We start from the raw sequence: 21,778 nt of genomic DNA, 5'->3' as shown, positions 1-21,778 counted from the left end.
CGTACAAAGATCTTAAAACATAAGACGCATCCAGTTTGCTTTTCTAAACAGACAAAGTACAGGACGGTAGCACATTAGTTATACAGCTTACAGTTAATATATACATAAGAGAGAGAAAGTACCCACTTTCAATCAAACTTTTGACAGGTGTGACGTCACGCCCTTTGTTCCTCCCCCTAACCGGAAGTCCCGCCTTATAGCCCCCACCCATAATGAAAAAAAAAAAAAAAGAAAAAAAAAGATTTAATCCGCCCCGCCAAATTACACCTGTTGGTGTGTGTGTGATATTACTATTGAGCAGCTGTCTCATAGTAATATGACCTTGTCTGGCCGTCTCTATGCAGATAAGAGTGCTTTGAACATACGGACTCTGAACTTTAAACTCGTCACACACACACACACACACACACACACACACACACACACACACACACACACACACACACACACACACACACACACACACACACACACACACACACACATACACTAGCTGCACAACCATGAAATGCTTTGTAGAATCATCCTATTGAATTTAATTCCACGTGAATAACCGGTTGTAGTTTTTTTTTGTTAAACCTTTCAAACTAAAAGGTAGCTGTTACGGTGAAATTTACGGTTACCTCGTCTTTGACTTGAAAACACACTCTGTGGTGATAAATGATGAAGACCAGACAGGAGAGATGATGAAGTAATAAAAAATGATTTAATCTAAACTTAATAAAAAAGTACAAAGCGGTATAGATAAAGCAGTGGTCTCCACTGGCCAAAGGAGAGACGCGAAGAGAAGGAGAAGAAGAAGGGCCCAAAAGTTCCTTTCACACACATTTATACCCCACTGTCCCACCTTCCCCCTTCCACAAACAACAAAGAAGAGACCAGGGGGGGAAGGTCATTCTGCCGGAGCTGACACCTCCGATGTCGGGGTGAAAGTTAGATGTGTGTGGGTGTGTGAGTGAGTGTGTGTGTATGTGAGTGAGTGTGTGTATGTGTATATGATGTATGTGTGTGTGTGTATGTGATGTCTGGGGTGGGTTTGGATGTGCTCTGGCCTTCGAGATTAAACTGAGGCCAACTGACATTCCTTTAGAGAAGCTTTATCATGGGAGTATGGCTCCACTGACTTTGCAGGAGGCGGAAAAGACATCAGACAGGCGTAGAAAGTTACAAATTGGGGTATTAAGTTGAATGAGATAAAAAAGGAAATATATGAGTATACATAATTAATAAATTTTGCCACCACAGTAGCTATTCTTTTTTTTCTAATTAAAGTCATTCACAGTTTGATATTTCCAGTAAGTGATGCAGCAAAGTGTTGTTCTAGTAGTTGAATAATATCGTCTCATACTCACAATCTCATAATATAGTCTCATACTTTCAGCATTAATTCACCAGCCCCTCAATGAACTTTTTTAAAGAAAAACAAAGGTATAAATGCACAATATTTCTCACCAAATAAAAAAAATTTTTTCAAAAAAAGTACTTTTATTTGATTAAAGTAACAACGGGGTTATTACTGCAGCTTTATGTAGAAATCATAAGCAGTGAAGGGTTTGCTTTGCCGCTATTAACCGACAGCCAAGATTACGTTGAACAGTCAAAGGTTATCAAACTGGTGTGAGGAATAATTCTTGTATTATTCAATGCACAATCCAACACACGCGTTGAGTTCAGACGGCATAAAATAAAAGTGTTTTGCTTTGAAAAGAAGATGCAAAAAAGCAAAAGCTGAGTACTTTTCCAAATCTTACCATTCATAGCTGCTGGTAGCAGCTGTGTCATAGTAAGGCAATTGTGTCTGGCCTTTTTCTATGCAGAAAAACTTCCCTAACTCTTACCCACGACCCCTCTCATGACCTTTTCAAATATTACCTGTTGGATGAAATTGGGGAACGCACAGGAAGTTTAGTTGGTGTGTTTGTTTTTCAACCAGCACCTGCTTCAAAGTAGTGACCGTGTCCAAGTCCGTCAATAAAATGGTACGTGTGCGTTAAGACTTGTTTTTAAAGTTTAAATGCCTGTTTGAAGGGGACATATTCAAAGAAGCTCCTTTTGTGGTAAATGTCATAAAACTTATAACACAGGCAGGTTAATTATTTGTTTTGTACTCATGTATTTATATTACTTGCTTTTTGTATTTATTCTTATTTCTTTCTAATTTCAACTTAATTATTTTTCTTTAATATATTAATAATACAAAAAATTACTATAATATTTCTTATATTTATCATTTTTATTGCCTTGAAGGCAACATAACTTTGTGTTTAATTTGTGTTAAATAAGAAGATAATGCCTGAATATTAATTGTTCAGTTTAGGAAGATGAAATAAAATGACCTGCATTGAATATTCAGTTGTGTTATGTTCTACTTTTGGAGAATTATGAACACGTTTGATTGAGGGGCTACTCATGGTATGGCAAAAAAAGCTCAAGGGGTACACATAATAAGAAAGGTTGAGAACCACTGTTTTAATCCACAGGGATACCCCCAGGTGGCTCCTCACTTTTCCAGCAAATGCCTATGCATTTATTAGCCGCTATAAGGGCTAGTCTGGCAAAATGAGTATAGCCCCTTAGGTTAGGTGGCTAAACTTAGCAGTTCCCCAGCTATATCAATCTCGGATTGGTTGGGATCTCCGTCCCCACTACTTTTGTGATGATGTCCAGATCAGATAGCCAATAATGCTCCAGGCACTTGCATGTCCAAAACATATGTATAAGAGATCCTGATCCACTTCATCACTTGTTAACGTTATGTCATGTTTGTAAGTTTAAACAGTTAAATGTTAAAATAAAGATTGCTGAATGAGAGAGACAACGTTTGTCTCTTTAAGGGTGATTGACACTGTTTTATAGAAGAGCATTTGTTGGTTACTAATATAAAGAAAATGAGCCTATAGCATCTATGGGACTTTGATGGAGTTGAAAAAGTAAATAAATAAATAATGATATCTCGGAGCCATCATAGGGAGACTACAAATAAAGCAAAATTCAAGGGATGTTTGTAAGAAGAATGAGCTTTTTAGAATATACTTTTACGCAGAATACGTACCTAATATGATGATAAATATGTTTTGATTATAATATCATGATTTATTCACGAATAACAATGTTTTTAAGGCGGACCCGGTTTTGTACCGCCGACCACAGTTTTGCCATGTTGCTGCTGCTGTTTTTTCTCATCCTCTGCAGCTGCTGAGGTTCCAAGGGGGGCAGTGCGTGTGTAAATGCAATGTGTGTGTGTGTGTGTGGTTGCATGATTTTTGGTTCAGAGTTGGTTGTTCCGAATTGAGTTATTAAAAGTGAAGAGTTTTGCTCTGTTTGAATAGAAATAGTTTCTGAAATGATTTTTGCATGGAGCACTGGATTGTTTTGCTTTATCCGGGTTACGTATATTACAATAACACACAACAAACATTGATGGTTATAACATAGACACATGAGAATTGTCGTCACCTTTATTTTGATTGTATTTTTATAACGACAGGTTGTCTGAATTATTCTGTTTCTGTCTGATCAGTGGAGCGTTAAGGAGATAGGAACTAATAACCGGCAAATAAAGGCAATAAAACTCTGGAAACAATAACTAGGAATAAATAGTTGCTCTTTGGTAAATATAGTAGCTCTAACTACAGAAACAATGGTAAACTTGGTGATATTACACTCTACACAGACAGTATGGACACATTTACTCCGTTTCCGGGGTTTGATGATGGCCTTTCGGTTAAGTCTGTTCTGTTTCTAATAGCCATGTGTCCGCGCGGAGGTCCGTGTGTTTAGATTTCCGTCCATCCACTACTTTATTAAATAAATAATTCTGCTACTAATCCTGGACTGGACCAGTGTGTCGTCGCCGGCAAATCGCGCATGTACAGATCGACTGGTATTTACTTAAGCAAGATTAATTTTCTATTTGCGTGTTCTTGGAGTATTTTAAGCATTAGAATGGTAAATTTTGATGGTGTTAATAATAATGCAGAAAACTTAAGTTAATATTGAGACTAATCGGAAGTGACACGACAGTGTCAGTGTTAGTTCTGGTGATAAACATCTATTAAACAGATAAATGATGCTCTACCCGTGAGGTTTATTACAGACAAACAACTAGTTAAACATGTTCACATTGAGCCAAACTCACTTCTTCTTCAACGCATCACCTATTAAACTTTACATCAGTCACCGAACACTACAGGGTGTACCAGAATGTTCCGTTACCCATTTGGTCCACTGTCAAGACCCTTTAGCTGCCCGCAGCACTGCCTGAACATAAATTGTGTAAAACAATAGATGTCCAGAAAGGAGCCTGAACAGAAATATCGGGACACAGATGGAAATTAGGAAATAATGACAACATCCACTTGTTCTGGTAAAAACTCACTTAGGCCATAGGATGCTACAACATAACAGCATACGTGGAAATCTTAGATAAAAACAAATCATGGTTTAGTGAAAATATAAATATTTCTGCCAGAGGGCTGCAGGATGCACACTAATTGCATTTATTAATTTGGAAATAATTTTAGCCAACAGCATTTGATCTACATTTAATTTAAGTTAGAGTTAAATTGGACACGATAAGCATTACATAAACAAATAAATAATTAAATTAACCACCTTTCAAGGTTTATTTTCACTGAAGCACTGCTGGGACAGATGTGTCGAAGTATCACAGATAGGATTTCATTAAAGATGCTGCAGATTTAGTGTTTAGATTGTGATGTTTATTTCTAATGATAATAATAATGCAATAAAATTAAATAAGACGGTGGAGTTTATAAATCTTACATAATTGTTACAATCCAAGAACATGGTTTGGCTGGTAAAGAGCAGTTGATGACTGGTATAGTGGGAACATGATGACTCCCTGTGAAATTGTTTATTTTCAAAAATGAAACAGTGATATGGATTTAAAGTGTTCCATGATGAACTTTATTTCCTAACTTTTAAGTAGATGCAAAGTCTTCCTTAATTATCTTTCCCTCTAATTAAAGTAAAACTGGAAAATTGAAGCAGTAGTTCTGCGTGTATTAAACTGGTAGCCCTTTGGATTATTTAGTAACTTTGAAGTAGCTCGTGGTTTAGAAAGGTTGGTGATCCATGGTCTAGGTCATAAACTAAAACATTTCCTTTAATGTAGTGTAACTGTTAACGTGAAGATGTGTTGGTTTAAGCAGGTTACATGTAACTTGTCCTTCTGTGTCTTTATTTGCATGTTTGATTTGAAGAAATTCAAAAGCAATCAGTTACAGTACTTAATACAAAGTAAATTTAGAACAAATGATAAAGGTATGTTTCTGTTTATGGTGTTAAAGTCTGGAATGATCTCAAGGATCACTTTAAGTTAATGAGTTCATGGTCAATGTTTAAAAAAATTCTTTAAAAAACAAAAGGCTTTGCACCTATTGAATCACAAGTTTATAAGTTGATGAATGGTGCTGTTATTGATTGTTTTTATATCGTGCTGTTTGGGGGTGGGCTCCGATACAGATACTGATTCAGCTCATTCCATTTTTGCTGTTTAAATGAATGTTTATTCTTTGTATTGAATTGTCTATGTTGGAAGACAGCCAACAGCCAAAAGCAAATCAATCAATCAATCAATATTAGGAGTAAGTTACAGATTCAATTTTTGTCAGGTAATTTGTAATTGTGCTAGATTATTAGAAAAGAAAAAGTTACCCTCCAAACACTGACTTTTTCAAAACGGTGTTTATGTTGTTCAAATCATTTTGCTGTAGTTAACTTTAGGATTTCCCTACGTTTAACACTAGCATGCCCAAGGTTTTCTTACTCCTGTTGCCCTGCCCAGAGGCCGCCAAATGACACTCATTTGCAACTCAGTGGGGCCACCTCTCTTATGTAAATAAAGCCTTTCGATCGGAATGTGCAGCTGGGCATTGACAAACTTTGGGGGTTGGTGTAAATGATGGCCAGTGTTGAGAAACCAGTTTCTCCCAGGTAGATGTTTGTTAATCCAAATAACATTATATGGAATTATTGGATAAGAATGGCCAAATTAATATGAGCCATGTGTGTTGTGATCAATTAATAAACCACAATAAATAAAATTAGAAAAAGAAAAACAGTATTAACAGTATTCACTATTTACCTTTATTGTTTTTGAAAAGTGCTTATAAATAAAATGTATTGTTTCTATTTATGGTAAAGCGAGATTTCCGAGTGTGAAAAGGACTGTTTGAGTTCTCACTTTAAAAAGGTAAATTCACGAGGTCCACCATTCACTAACCAGGTCCATGATTATTTTATTAAGCTATTATTTTACAAATTTGAAGAAAGTGCACAAGATGCACAAAGAATCAATGCTTCAACAGGGAAAAACAATCTAAATCTCTGTTTACACCATCAGTTATGCTGACATTATCCCTCTTAACCTTTGACCCAATGCGGAAGTACGAAGCCGGACAAGTTAGGTATCAAGTTCTGTGTGGCATGTGACCTTAAATCCAAGTATGTGTGCAAAATCATCCCATATCTTGGCAAAGACCCCAGTCGTCCACCTGGGGAGAGATTGTCTGAAAATGTGGTGATGAAGCTTATGGAACCGTTTATGGACAAAGGAAGAACTGTTACAACCCACAATTTTTTTCACTTCATTGTCACTAGCACGTCGACTGCACAGCCGGAAGACCACCCTCCTTGGCACAGTCAATAAGATTCGCCGGGAGCTTCCAGATTCAGCTAAAAAGAATTTGGCCCGTGAGGAATTCAGCACAGAAGTGTTTTCAACCTCTGGTGCCACACTGACTGTTTATGTGCCCAAACGAAAGAAGACTGTCTGCCTCCTCAGTAGCGTGCACAGCGTGGTGGAGACTGAGGCTACTCGGAAAAAAAAAGCCGAACACAGTCACCGACTACAACAGCATGAAATGCGGTGTGGATGTCATGGACCAGATGGTTCGAAAGTACACTGTGCGTTCAGGAACACGGCGTTAGCCAGTCGCTGTGTTTTACAACATGATTGACATTGCAGCGCTGAACGCACATGTGCTTTATCAGGCATGCACTGGGGACATGGAGAGAAGGGTGGACTTCTTGCTGGAGCTTGCAAATGAGCTTGCCCAGTCTCATATGGCAGCCAAGGAGGTGAATGAGCAAAACCTTCAGCAACAACCACCCACACCTGATGTGGGGAAAAGGGCATTGTGCCAGGTGAAGTGTTGCTGCAGGAAAAACCGTGCCACCAAGCGTTGTATGTATTGTGACAAGTTTGCATGTGGCAAATGCATAAAGGAGGTGTGGCAGTGCCAGAATTGTTCACAAAATCTCTAATAAATAAATTTCACCAAGAATGCAAACAAACTGTGTTGACGTCTCACGATTACTACTTACTACTTTCTGTCGCAAAAGTTGAAATATAAGTTGCAACCTCTATGTAGCTGCTGTATGGGAAACACAAAGGAGAATACAAAAGGTCTTTGTGTCCTGAAACCAACCCAGCCACCCCCCACCCTAGCTGAGGGGGCCTCAGTAACATAACAATGGTCACAAGCTGAGTTGTTCACACCCGCCATCTGACACCAGCTTGGACTTTATAGGTATAGGTGTCAAATGACACCACTCTGGTCATGCTAGTGTTAATCTTCCAGTTATTCATTTTTATTAGGATAATTACTTAGCACCAGAAAGATAAATAAAATCCCAGGGATAAACTCCAAATTAACATATTGGCTCATCAGATTTATCCTTCACAAAATGCATTTTTTTTAGAGAGCTTTGATGACGCCACCAAAGATGTTCACGGGTATTTAATAGTAGACCTCACACCCATATGCCCAGAGCTATATAGACTAAGGACCGGTGTACTGCCTCACGAACGTGTGGCCGTTTACACCCCCAAAACGTAAATCATCATCATCATGTCGGCACGTATAAAAAGAAACGCCCCCTTGTTGGCGAAACGAAAGGACATTCTTATTCACAGTTCCCTCGATTTTATCCAAGCATTGTGTGAGATCGCCTTAAATCTTCTGAAAGGAAACATCCCATTGAATCCTTCTCAGTTTAAAAAACTGAAGAGGCAGAAAAAAATTATCAAGCTGTTGGCCGATAAAAAAACCAGTATAAAACACAAGCAGCGGGCTCTAAAGAAGCAAACTGGTGGTTTTATTCTACCTCTGCTCTCAACCGTCGTGCCTTTGCTCGGCAATCTCATCGGAGGACTGATCCAGAGATAATGACTTTAAAGAAGGCCCAAAAAATGTTTCTTATTTCACCTCATCAGTTAAAGAGTCTAACTCAGCCTTCGCCATCCATGAGAGAGAACGCTGAGCTTGATTTGGACGACCGTATGAGAACAATCTTGAACGAGCAGGGTGTGAGTCCTCATGAGAAAATTAAAAAGTATAGCGCGCTACTGCAAAGATATCTGACCTTTATGAAGCAGGGTCAGAGAGAGGATCGTAGAGTGACAACGACCCAGCACCCGGAGCAGTTGGATGTTCCATATGTCGCCAAAGCTCAAACATCTTCTCACAAACCACAAACATCCGGCGATGTAAATTTTGACCGTACGGACGAAGATCTTTTGAAAGACCTCCCCCAGTGAGATCACAAGAGCACAGAGTACGTCTTAAAAAAAATATCGGAGAATCATGAAGGCTGGAATTCCAAGGGGGAATTCATTTTCAGGGGCGACGCTGTGCAAGGTTCTCACGTGATTGATTTGTTAAAGTATCTCACCCACCCTTTTAAGAAAAAAACCAGGGAGCCATCGCCTGCGGGGTGGACAGAGTTTTTAAATACTCTGTCAGAATTAAACATCCCCTTATCCACAATAAATAACCCGCATGCTCGCGATCAATACCGTCTGCTCAAGAGGGAGGCCGGTGGTTTCCGTGATAAAGAATTTGAAACACCTCGGGAAGCGCCTGAAGGAAAAAGAAGAAAAAAGGCGTTCCGTGTACTATCCCCAAAATGGATTACTCCCGAGAGAGAATTAGCTGCCGAACGGACTGTTGGAAAACAAATTACTTTATCATCGCCATGGATTAACATTTCATCTTAAATAACTGTGATGCAAAACACATTTTATTGTCTTTCATCAATAAAAATGTTTATTGAGCATATTTTGTGAGTGTACATTTTTAAAGCAAAATACACACGGGTAATGGCATAGTATAAGCATAAAAAAAGTAATTTTTTTTATTTATGACAATCTTTAAGCATTTGTAAAGAACAATTCCCCTGTTTCGGATTGCGATTGAATTCATTTTTAACACACCGCTGATATTTTCTGACATATTCGTACACCGTAAGATCATTCTTTATCACATCATCATCGTACAGAGACAGCGTCTGTCCGTAAGATAACCCGCACGCCCGATGGCAGAGATAATAGACGCAGTGATGTCCGCAAACTGCTGACAGGGGGTGTTGCAACTGCTTGTCGTGGTATTCTATGTTTTGTGAGCGATCTTTCAAAAACTGTAAGATGGTCGTCGGGTAGTGAGCAAAGTCCGGGGGGAATCCATAAGAGTCGAAAAAGGTGGCTTTGCGGTTCTTTTCCAAGGTCAGAGCTAACCAGTGTTCTCCGGGCATGTGACCGGGGTGTGTGTTGACTATAAAGTAGGCGGGTGGTTTAAAAGACGGATTCAGCGAGGGAAGTTGATCCGACGCCCACACACCGCAGAATGCATCCCCCAACAGACTATGCAATAGAGTCTCTAGTTGAATGTTATCCATCTTCTCAATAATAATCCACCAGAACCTGCCTCTTAGCGTTGATCTCCAAAATAGAATCGTAACAGGCGTAGACGATAAGCGTAGTGGTGTTTGGTAGGGGAACTCTAAATCTCATCTCCAGTCTTAGATTTCCGTTTGAAATGGGGGAGAGGGCGTCATTGTCATCGCCCGGGTTGAGATTAAACACAAACAGAGAGTATCCTTCGTTAAAATCCTCCCGGGTGATGCTCAGAGGTAAGTCTTTAAGATGTCTCCCTGTAGCCAGGAACATGTTGTAAAATTCTCTGACGGATAACCCAGCGTTAAATTGCGGCTGGAAAGCCTTAGCGGGGATCTGTCTGCCGTCCTGACAGAGAGCCAGGTATTCAACGTCGTTGTGAATGAAATGAAATGGTGCTAGGTCTCTTCTCCCAGTAAAGGCTTCGTGGTGTACCATAGCCAGTACCACGTATTTGGGCATGGAACCCAGAAACAGATTCTCCTGGGTGCATATCCTAGAGTTCTCCGGTATGGAGTATGTTTTTACGTTGACCCGCGAGAGGGGGTAGAGAGCGTTACCTTTCATTAAGGCTGCGGCATGACCGAACCGCACAGCCGGGGACACAGAGACTTTTTTTTGCAAACAGAGAGGCTCCCATTATTTTCAGACGAAACGTAGAGTCGCGGACTCCGGTGAGGCAAAAAGCGTCGCTAGCTCTGGTCAGTTTAATTCTCAAATCAACCGAATTCAGCAAAAGTCTCTCGCAGAAAAATATATCTCTGTGAAGAGGGCCGAGCAGGTGCACTTCTCTGGAGGTGCTTGTGAAAGCCGCTCTCTTATTTAATCCTTTATTCGGTCCGTTAACGGTCACTGTAGAGTTTATTGCACCGGCTGTATCTTTGTAAAAAAGGCCTGAGCTAAACTGACTTTTCAGAGTGTTCTCTGAAAAGTTGAGAAGAGTCTCAATCATAGCGCGGTAAGGATGTGTAGCGCTAGACTGCGAAATCAGCCTATCCCCCAAAGTAACGTCACACTGACTGAAAATTTTATTTAGAGGATAATTGATGAGGGCTACAGATGCGTCGTTTGCCAGGTCCGTGCCATCGTCGTTGGTGATTTTCACATGGAGATGTAACAATGTATCGTTCAGGTCCAGATACTTGTCCCCATCTCCGGGGATGAAAAACTCTCTAGGTCCTCCGTCGGCGATGGCCGACAAGGGAGAGATTTCAGTGTAGATTTTATCATCAATCGAAAGCTGCGTCATCGGAATAGCGAATATATCTAATTCTGCGAGGGTGCACTCTGGAGATTTCTGGTGCAACAGTGCCATATTTGATTTAATTAAAAAGTATCGGAGCTCCGGGTAGACTTGTTCTTCGCGCGTCTGCTTTTTGCAACTGGTTTCCTCTTCTTACCGCGTGATCGTTTATTAGAGTTTGAAGGGGCTCGTTCTCCGGGAGGTCGCTTTCTCGATCTACGTGACATGACCATAATACCGCCGCTCCCCTCTTGCTTTGAATCACTGCTTCGTGCCATCGCACGGGCGAACACGTCCGAGGCAATGTTGCTGGCTGCCTCTTTAAGATGCGGTTTAGCTATGGCAAAACCCTTCTTCACCAGAGGACTAATAAAACGAAATAATTTAGAAAACAAAGATCCTATCCCACGCCCATACATTACCGGGGCTCCATAAAAGCCGGGCAAATTCCCGCCGACCTGACTCTCATAATAAGATACAAAATGGTGAGGGTCCTCTCTCAAGGTGGCCCTAACCATTTCTTTAATTTTTTTTTCTTCTTCTGGATGTACCAAAAAAAAAACAATGTACCTTATTGTACGATGTTCGCGAAAGGATACCCCCCTTAGACTAATGGGTAGTTACCTTAGCTCAACGTCTCGACACTGAATGACACTGTCTTAGACGGATGGTTTATATAAGTTGACGGCTTCATGCTTTGGGTCTAAAGTGAAGCGTTACGATAGTCTTACCGTAGGTAAAATCTACCGGTTTGTTTTGATCTGATTTTATCTCAATTTTAATGTTTTCAATGTGATGTTTGGCTACCGGTAAGTAATAAGAGGGATTGAAATATTGCGTGATAATGTCACTGTACGTTCCTTTAATATCGAACGTTCTCAAAAGCGGTGCATATACATCACCAACCATCTGCGGACTTACAATGTCGCAGTAACATTACATGTGGTAAAACCCTGCGCGTATATCGGCTGGGTAGTGTGCAAACTTTTGGTCAAACACAAACCATTCCCCCGGTTTTAGTCCCAGCAGGTAAGCCGCTGGTGCGTCAAAGAGTACGTGAGTTTGACCTCCGGCTTGAAATTTCATCTTTTTTTGAATACCGCTATAGACGAGATAAATATCAGAATTGATTTTTCTAAAAAAAAACTATTCAGCTCATTCATAAAGGTTGCTAAGTTATTGTAATAGCATCCTCTAAATCTCTGCTGATGTACGACGGTTTCTTTCGCTGGCTCTTTGGGTTTTTCCCTCCAATAAAAATAGGCATCACTCTGCGCTATGGTAAAGAAGGTGTGCGGATATGAAATTTGCGTCATGGCTACCTCCCAGCGTCCATCTAAATTTATATGTTGAGGTAAATCCACCCGGTAACTGGAACTCTTGTTGTCTTTAAAAATGTTGAGGCTGGCGTTGGAGGGAAGAGTGATGAAAAACCCTTCATCCTTTGGGCCGTACATGGTGAAATGATGATTTGTGCCATCTTGTGTAGATCTTTTATAAATTTTTCAAATCAGATTCCTTGATCCAACTGTTAAATTTCTCGGGCCAATTTTTCCACTGTACAAAAACCTGTTTTTCACCCTTCAAGGTGCGTCGATTCAGAATCTTCTCTACATGATAGACTCTGTCTTTGTCCATCGTTACTTTTTACAACTCTGCCTCGTAAAATGAACCTTGGATGGCTTCTCCGTCATAATCTGTTAGTTTGTACACAGGTGGTCTGCGGGGTATACAGTGTGATATTGTAAACATTTCATCCGTAAAACTCTGTTCATATTTTTTATCAAACACTCCTCTCAACTTTGAGATCCTGACTATGTCACCCTTCTTAAAATTCATCTTTGGAAGATGTGTTTGAGGTGTACCATACAAGTTATGAAACACTTGATCGGTGTTGTCCGAGGTCACCTGCACAGGCCTCATTTTAATACTGGTGTGATAGCTGTGATTATAACCTTTCACCAAGTCTTGTAGGACATTGAGGTATCGCAAAGTGTTGTTTGCTGTAAAATATCTCCACATTCTACCCTTTAAAGTACGATTTAATCTTTCCACCACAGAAGCTTTGAGATCGCTGGCTGTGGAAAAATGAACGATTCCGTATTTTTTCATCAAAACCTCAAAACTTTTATTAAAAAATTCTTTCCCCGCGTCGGTTTGAATTTTTTTGGGCGTCTGACTTTTGGCAAAAATGGATTCAAAGGCATTCACCACTTCCTTTGCGGTTTTTCTTTTCAGAGCCCTCACGTAAGCTTTCTTGGAAAATACATCTATGACTGTTAATAAATAATTGTACCCATCATTGTGCTCAGACAGGGCCTGCATATCGCACAGGTCAGCCTGAAATTGATTTAGCGGGCGAGACACAAAAACCCAATTTCTAGGAAATCGTATTCTGGCGGGTTTGTGTAGAGTATATGCATCTTGCGTTGATAGGAATTTCTTAACATTTTCTACAGGGATAGTCTTCCCCATTTCATCTTGCACACCCGTACGGAGTCGCTCTACACCGCCAAAGCTACCGTGGTGAGCTGGGGTGTAGTATACTTTTTTCATGAAACGTATCTCAGACATGATAAGGAAGAATGAGAAGAAAAGAGAGGGTTTACAGTATTTATTAATTTTTATTAGCGATGCATCAGTCATTTTAAGTATATATATATAGATATAAAACATTAGCAAACACATTTCCTTTTCAAAAAGACAACAACTAACATGAATGAATATTTAAAACAATAGCACACAAGTTTTTTTTAATTTTTAAACGTTTACTTTTTCAAAAACCTACAACTAACATGGATGAATAATTAAAACATTACACAACATACAAAAGTCTAAATCTACCTTTTTATCATTGTTAAAATCTCAGCCAGTACAGAATGATCCACAGTACGGTAAATGACATTGTGTATTTTTTCAAGCTCAAACATGATATTTACAGAATGATTTTTTAGCACAAGTTTGGTGGTAACATCAACGAGTAGAGCGTGAAATGCAAGCAGATGAGAGGCTCTCACTACATGATTAGCCAGGTCTTTTAAAATTTCTTTAAAGCATTCGGACAAACCAGATTGGCACAAAAATACTGTGTCGCGGATCATCGCCCTCCAAAGTACTGGAGCGGGGTGGGATCTTGATATTTCCAACAAGTTTTCCAGTCTCTCAATGTCCGTGTCTCTGACAAAAACATTGGTGTTTGTAGACGCTGAGACATTGTTCTCAATAACCTGACACAATAGCTTAATTAACTGAGAAATTACCATTTGGCTCTCAATGTCGGCGAGGACCTTTCCAAAGAAGCTCCCCATTTCCGCTTTATTTCTCAAAAACAGAATCAAGGATTTTTCCAAAACTCGGCCATCTCTTCCAGGTGCTCGATCGTAACCCCTTTTTCGCCGACCAGCGTGTCATACATGTCAAATATGGTGTCGTGGATTTTGGACGTTGACCTCAAACGTAGCAAAAGAATCTGCACGGCGGCTCTGACTTTGCGTTCCTCCATCGGAATGTTGTACAGGTTCAAGAGATGTTTGATGGTTGGAATTAACTTGGGGGTGTAGAGTTTTTTTATCAGTCCGTGAAAGTTGTCGTTGTAGAATTCGTGCTCGAGGACATCCAGGCAATCATGCTGCCGCTGGCTGGGATGCTGGATTTTGCATCCGTTGCACGTTTCTCTCTTGTACTTGTCCAGAACGTAGCGGAGAAGATGAAGCACACCCGCTTTTATCGTTTTAGCGAAGTCGAGGGCCCCACTGTCAATCTCATCCCCTCCGCTACCGCCTGATCTGGGTGGGGTCTGATCCTCAGCACTACTTCCTGCTCCGGGTGTAGTCTGATCTGGCTCGGTACCTCCTGAATAATTGTCTCCTGACATTGTCGATTCAGAAGAGAAGGAGGAGGAGGTGGTTGTGGATGATTGACAGGAGTCGGTGATGTGTGAGCAGGGCGCAACCACGACGCAGCAATCTTCCGGTATAGGCGATAAGGACCGAGGGTACGGCGATGGACCTCTGCGGTTCGGTGTGGTTAAAGTCATGTCGGAGAAGAGATCCTCTGCGTCAGGCAAGGCGGGGGGAGACTCGGGCGTGTCCATAAACACAGCAACCTGACACTGACTGTCGACAAAGAGTTCCTGCGTGTCCGGTGACGCCGGAGATGGTGGAGGTGCGCTCATACACGAGTCGTCCTGGAGCTGCGGATCGGAGAGAAGCTCCTGCGAGTCCGATAACGCAGGGGATGGTGAAGGCTCGTCCGAACACTTTGCATCCAGGGAGTGCAGGTCAGTTTTGGGGGTTAGAGTTTTAGAGTAAGGCCCCCAAAACTTTGAAAGGTCTTTAGGAGTCAGACGGTTGCTTCTGGTGTTTTTCTTGATAGAAGGCATGGTTCTTCCGGCTGCTTTTTCTTTCAGTAGTGGATAACTTATGGTTTGGACCAATGTATGTTATAGACTGTAAAAGAAAGCCCCTCCTATTTAAAAGGAGGGGGGTGGGTCTAAAATGAAATATGGTTATTTTTTTACCATCAAAGTATCGTTCCAGTCGCGGCAACTGTGAAAAAGTAGGGTAATTTTATCATTGATTTCTTCCATTTTTTTCTGACCATGCTACTGCTGGCAGAGTCAAAATGTTGCAAAAAACTCCACATTCTGCGTTGAAAAGATCCAGAACAAAGTAATATCTTGATCTCTGCTGGATCAGAAAAACCTTCTTCTTCTTCTTCATTATTTTTGATGTTTCTAGGGTTAGCTAGTTTTAATACACCCCAGTCATTTGACGACAAATCAGCCGCAGACATTTGCGTGGTTTCACAAACATTCTTCTGATACAGACAGAGTTCACCCGTCTCATACTTGAATACGTACCCCCAGCTCCCGCGTTCACCATAACTTTCAAGTGACCACTCTTGATGCAAAGGAAATGGAGGTGGTGTCTGAATTCTTTTCAAAATCACCAAAGACTTTTCATGGTGACCGGCAATAGGTTTTGATTCTTGTAGAATTGTAACAACAGTTTCACTAATGATACCTGTAGACATGGTGAAGCCAGCGTGTGTGTGCGTGTGTGTGTGTGTGTGTGTGTGTGTGTGTGTGTGTGTGTGAAAAGTTTAGAGGTAAGTCTGATGTGTGAAGCCTGTGTGCCTGTGTGTGTGTGTGACGAGTTTAAAGTTCAGAGTCCGTATGTTCAAAGCACTCCTCTGCATAGAGACGGCCAAAGTAGGTCATATTACTATGAGACAGCTGCTGCAAGCTTAGAGGTGCGTTCAGACATTGTATGTTTAAAACACTCTTCTATGCATTTTTTAGGCCAGACATGGTCATATTACTATGAGACAGCTGCTCAATAATAATATCACACACACACCAACAGGTGTAATTTGGCGGGGCGGATGAAATCTTTTTTTTTTTTTTTTTTTTTTCATTATGGGTGGGGGCTATAAGGCGGGACTTCCGGTTAGGGGGCGGGACAAATGGCGTGACGTCACACCTGTCAAAAGTTTGATGAGAGGTGTATACTATCTCTCTCTTACATATAAAGTACTGATGGACAAACTGACTGATGCAATAGGTTTAACCTGAATGAGTGTCCCCTAATTAGATTTTGTGTGTATGTGTGTTTTTAATGTCCCCAAAAGTACACACACACAAACACACTGAATGTACAAATAATAGGTGAAGTCCCACCTTTCATTTCAATGGTTGCTATGGGCATTTGGGAAAAGAGTGGTTCCAGATGTGTGTAAATTTGTCATGCATAGCCAGTTATCTGTTCTTTAAGTATGTCACAATAGTGATTTGTATTAAGAGGCCTCTAACTCCTTTCCTGTCCCCTTTGTTGACAGAAAGAGACACCTGATATCAGTACACAGGTGGATGACAATGACAGTTTGAAGGTAGGGGCCTGTTTGAATTAATGATGCAATACTTTGTACAAATATGTTGGGTACATTTGGTCTGTTGGGTATTTAGTGAGTTCTATGAGTACTTATTTTGACATATTTGGTCTTTCATTGATCTTTAATCTGAGCAGGGATGGCGCTACACTGGGGCTAGGGGGCGCTATAGCCCCGTCAGGAATTTGTGTAGCCCCAGTTAAACTCCTTGAGCAGTTTATTTAATATTTTAAAATATTGTTATTATTAATTTATTGAGTTCAAAAACATTAAAAAGTTCCAGAGTAGCCATTCTGTTCCAATCAAATCCCTGCTTGTACCCCATTCAATGGGGCCCATTGGTTAACATATACAACAGTGTGTGCGTGTGTGATGGGGATTGGAGGGGGCGGAAGAGTCTTTTTTGCGCATCAATTTAGCGTTCACTAGCAGTCCAATGCAATGTTTGTGCAGAAACTTTCCATTCATTCCTGTAGCAATCAAAACATTTTGATTGTGCTCTTTTGTACCTCTTTATTTAGTTTATCATAAATCTTTTTTAATTATTATTATTTCATCACCTTTTAGTCTGGTTCTCATCATTTTTGAACACAGAGCATTCACAACTGGTTAAATACGAGGTAACCGTAAAATTGGCCCCGACACATATTTTTAATGTCCCCTTTTCAAGTTCAACAAAACTACTAACAAGACTGAAAAAAGGAAAAGTCTTACTGGCTGGGACACAGGAACATGAAGACAATACACCAACAAGGACACGGTGACTAAACACTCCTGTACACAGTGAGGGGGAGCTAATCAGAGGAATTGGACTCACCTGTGAAGTGTGAAACAGGAGGGAGCCTAATCAGTCAGACACACACAGACGTTATTGGGTAAATGAAATAATTTAATCTAATACACATTGTTTTTCTCCTCTCAGCTATCAGATCTGGGGGGTATTTTTTTTTTTTGCAAGATGATCTGGGTGTGACCATAGTGTCTATGGGGGTGACAAAGGCAAAAGTGTCGAAGCAAAACTGGCACATGTGCAGTTGCGGGGAGAGAACTAGCTGGGCTACCGCTATTAGCATAGCTAATGTGATGGCGAAGGATTTTCCAGTGTTATTATAGGCCCCTCACACTGATCACAGCGTGTTTTTTCTTCATCAGCAATTTGCTCCCATCTTAGAAGATTCATCCAACACTATTTTGAAGTCAACACGACAAATCGTCTTTCCGCTTGAGCTGTTAGCATCAGACGCCACTAAAAGTGTCTCCATCTAAGAACGCAAAGCATGGTGGGTATTTTTGACATTGATTCTTGTTTAGGGATGGACAGTCATCATGTGTATCAAATATGAGGCTGTTTGACCTTTTATATATGACAGTTATAGCGTTTTTTTCTATTATGGCGTGCAAAATGGCGCCAGTCGAGAATGCAAGGTGTAACATAGTTAATAAGGTGTGGATTAAATCCAGCTAAATTGTGCAACAATGACACCTGCTGTCAGAGTTAAGCAACTGCAAAGTAGAAATCGCAAGGGATTCTGGGTAATCACAAGTGATTATGGGTAAACACAAGCGATTATGGGTAAACACAAGTGATTATGGGTAAACACAAGCGATTATGGGTAAACCCTTAACAGCAACGAGGGATTTATCGAAGGTAACTGCCTGCTAATGCCTCAGAGAAATTACAATTAAAGTGTTGTTAATGCACATACACAAGTAAAGATGGCTATATCTGGTTAATGGTGATAACTTGCAACAGTATTTCCACCATGTTTTTAATAAGTAAAAGCTCTGTTTTGACCATTTAAAAGTATGCTAAAATATTGCAAGCTGACATTAGCATTTTACCATCTTCTAGGCTAGTGTATGTGCTGTAACGTTGAAGATTCATCTTTCTACTCTGTGTGTCATATTACAATGCAGGTATGTTGTGCTGTGCCATAAGTTAAGGAGTGTTGTTAAAAAAAAACCCACAAAAGTTTACTATTTCATGTAATTAGTCTTTTGCTAATTTGTATAGTTTGTTATGTGTTGCAAGTTAAAGAAAGGCAAGGCAAATTTATTTATATAGCGCATTTCATACTCAAGGCAACTCAATGTGCTTTACATGATAAAACATTCAATTGTTTAAAATCAATAAGAACATTTAAATCAATAAGAACAATTAAAATCATCAGTAAAATCAATTAAAATCATCAGTAAAATCATCATTACATCAACAACATGACAAAAAATCTCTCTCTCAATCATATGCAGTAGAGAAAAAAAGTGCCTTTAACTTTGATTTAAAAATGTTCACATTGGATGCTGACTTCAGCTCCGCTGGCAGTTTGTTCCACTTCTTTGCAGCATAACAACTAAAAGCAGCATCACCATGTTTACTGTGAGCTCTGGGCTCCACTATCTGACCTGTGTCCATAGATCTGAGAGACCTGCTGGGTTCATACCTGACCAACATGTCACTGATGTATTCTGGACCAAACCCATTCACAGATTTATACACCAGCAGCAGAACTTTAAAGTCTATTCTGAGGCTGACTGGGAGCCAGTGTAAAGACTTTAAAACTGGAGTAATGTGCTCTGACCTCTTTGTTCTGGTTAAGACCCGAGCTGCAGCGTTCTGAACCAGCTGTAGCTGTTTGATGCTCTTTTGGGGGATTCCTGTCAGAAGACCATTACAATAGTCCAGTCTGCTGGAGATAAAAGCATGGACCAGTTTCTCCTGATCTTTCTGAGCCATTAAACCTTTCACTCTGGAGATGTTCTTTAGGTGGTAGAAGGCTGTTTTTGTGATAGATTTGATCTGACTGCTGAATGTAAGATCTGAGTCAATCAGAACACCAAGGTTTTTGACTTGGTCTTTAGCTTTTAAAGATCGAGACTCAAGATAATTGCTGACAGCAGTCCTCTTTTCCTTGTTACCAAAGACAATCACCTCCGTCTTGTCATGGTTTAGTTGAAGGAAGTTTTCACTCATCCAGCAGTTTACTTTTTCTAAACAGTCACACAACACCTCAATGGGACCATGGTCATCTGGGTTCAGTGATAGATATAGTTGTGTGTCATCTGCATAGCTCTGATAATCAACCTTACAGTTCTGTAAAATTTGTCCTAAAGGAAGCATGTAAAGGTTAAACAGAAGGGGTCCAAGAACAGATCCCTGAGGAACCCCACAGGACATTGGTAATCTGTCAGATTCAAAGTTTCCAATGCTTACAAAATAGCTTCGCTCCTCCAAGTATGACTTAAACCATTGCATTACTTTTCCATTTAGTCCGACCCATGTTTGCAATCTGTGCAACAAAATTGTATGATCTACAGTGTCAAATGCAGCACTTAGATCCAACAGAATGAGAACAGATACTTTTCCTGAATCAGTGTTCAACCTTATGTCATTGATCACTTTGATAAGAGCAGTTTCAGTGCTGTGATGAGAACGAAAACCTGACTGAAATTTATCAAATATTTTGTTGAATGTTAAGAATTGACTCAGAATTGACTCAATTGACTCAGAAAGAAAAAAAAAAATGTACTTTTTTATACTGTTGATAAAAATACCCAAAGTGACAGTCCAGCTATTTTGTTTGATATTTTTCTGTGTTTGTCTATGCTGTTTAAATTAAGAATGACAATATTACTTATTTATTTACATTCTGTCAATATGCCTCAGTTAATTATCCACTATACGATCACAGTATGTCACCATGTCCTGTAGCAATTATAAATATATTTATCTATTTCATGGGTAATCCCTGAACAGCAACTAGGGATTTACCGAAGGCTGGTGTATGTGCTGTAAGACAGAGTAGGAAGCGTCATCTTTCTACTCTGTGTGTCTTATTACAATGCAGATGTAATAAATGGTTGTTACAACCCACATGAGCGGCTCCAGAGACTGATTCACTGAAGGCAGCCTACTATTACATACTGTAGGTCACAAAGACATCATGGGTATTTTTTTACATTGAGTCTTGTTTAGGGATGGACAGTCATCATGTGTATCAAATATGAGGCATGAGTTTAAACTTTGTATATTAGAATTATATGCATTTTTCTATGATGACGTGTACCGTGAACTTTAACCCCTACTTATTATTTACTGGTAGGTCATACAGCTTTGGGGCAATGTAATAAAATACTCCACTTAAGATTAGCTTTTCAGAAATGTAAGCATCCAACTTGTACGATAAATATTCGCAGAGATATGGAAAAGTTTGTTTTTTGACATTTTAAAGCCAAAAGAGGTCGACTGCACATCCTTGACATTGCCCCTATGAGATGACATATGTATCATTAGTGCTGCATTAATACCCCAGGAGGAGTTTCACGACAAAGGAATTGCGGAAAAGTTGCGGAAGAAACAGAATAACAACTCCTACGAGAACAATGTAATTGACAATTTTCAATTGCCAAATACCATAATGCTGATTCTTACCTTAGCACAAGTTCACTGGCAGACGAAAAGTAAATCTGACAAAAGCTCAGTGTCACCTCCTTTTTGACTACTGAAGTATTTCCTCCTCCCTTTGGAACAGTTATGCAAACCTCAAACAAAACAGCAGTATTTTATTCATAGCTTCAGCTGTTGCACAGAAAAACACCCTGTCCTAAGCCTATCACACACCCTATAATGGTGCGTCACACCCAGTCTCACAGCAAATTGTGTAATCACAACCTTTGTCCACAAGCAATATTCTAAGCATTTTACGTACAAAGATCTTAAAACATAAGACGCATCCAGTTTGCTTTTCTAAACAGACAAAGTACAGGACGGTAGCACATTAGTTATACAGCTTACAGTTAATATATACATAAGAGAGAGAAAGTACCCACTTTCAATCAAACTTTTGACAGGTGTGACATCACGCCCTTTGTCCCGCCCCCTAACCGGATGTCCCGCCTCCCTAACTGGAAGTCCCGCCTTATAGCCCCCACCCATAATGAAAAAAAAA

The 21,778-nt window shown here is 40.1% G+C and overlaps 1 long non-coding RNA gene across 1 annotated transcript in view; it reads right to left on the bottom strand.

Annotated features, from left to right (window-relative positions):
* The window catches only part of LOC114459490 (uncharacterized), a 31,812-nt gene extending 10,372 nt beyond the window's left edge, over positions 1 to 21,440 (bottom strand). The window contains exon 1 of the long non-coding RNA XR_003673371.1: positions 21,262 to 21,440. This is a non-coding gene — a long non-coding RNA (uncharacterized LOC114459490). The remainder of the gene's footprint in view (positions 1 to 21,261) is intronic.
* Positions 21,441 to 21,778: the final 338 nt, after the last annotated feature.

The sequence above is a fragment of the Gouania willdenowi genome, unplaced genomic scaffold (assembly GCF_900634775.1).
Source record: "Gouania willdenowi unplaced genomic scaffold, fGouWil2.1 scaffold_318_arrow_ctg1, whole genome shotgun sequence".
Taxonomy (NCBI): Eukaryota; Metazoa; Chordata; class Actinopteri; order Blenniiformes; family Gobiesocidae; genus Gouania; species Gouania willdenowi.
The sequence above is the reverse complement of the archived record's forward strand: the minus strand, read 5'-3'. Positions and strand labels throughout refer to the sequence as shown.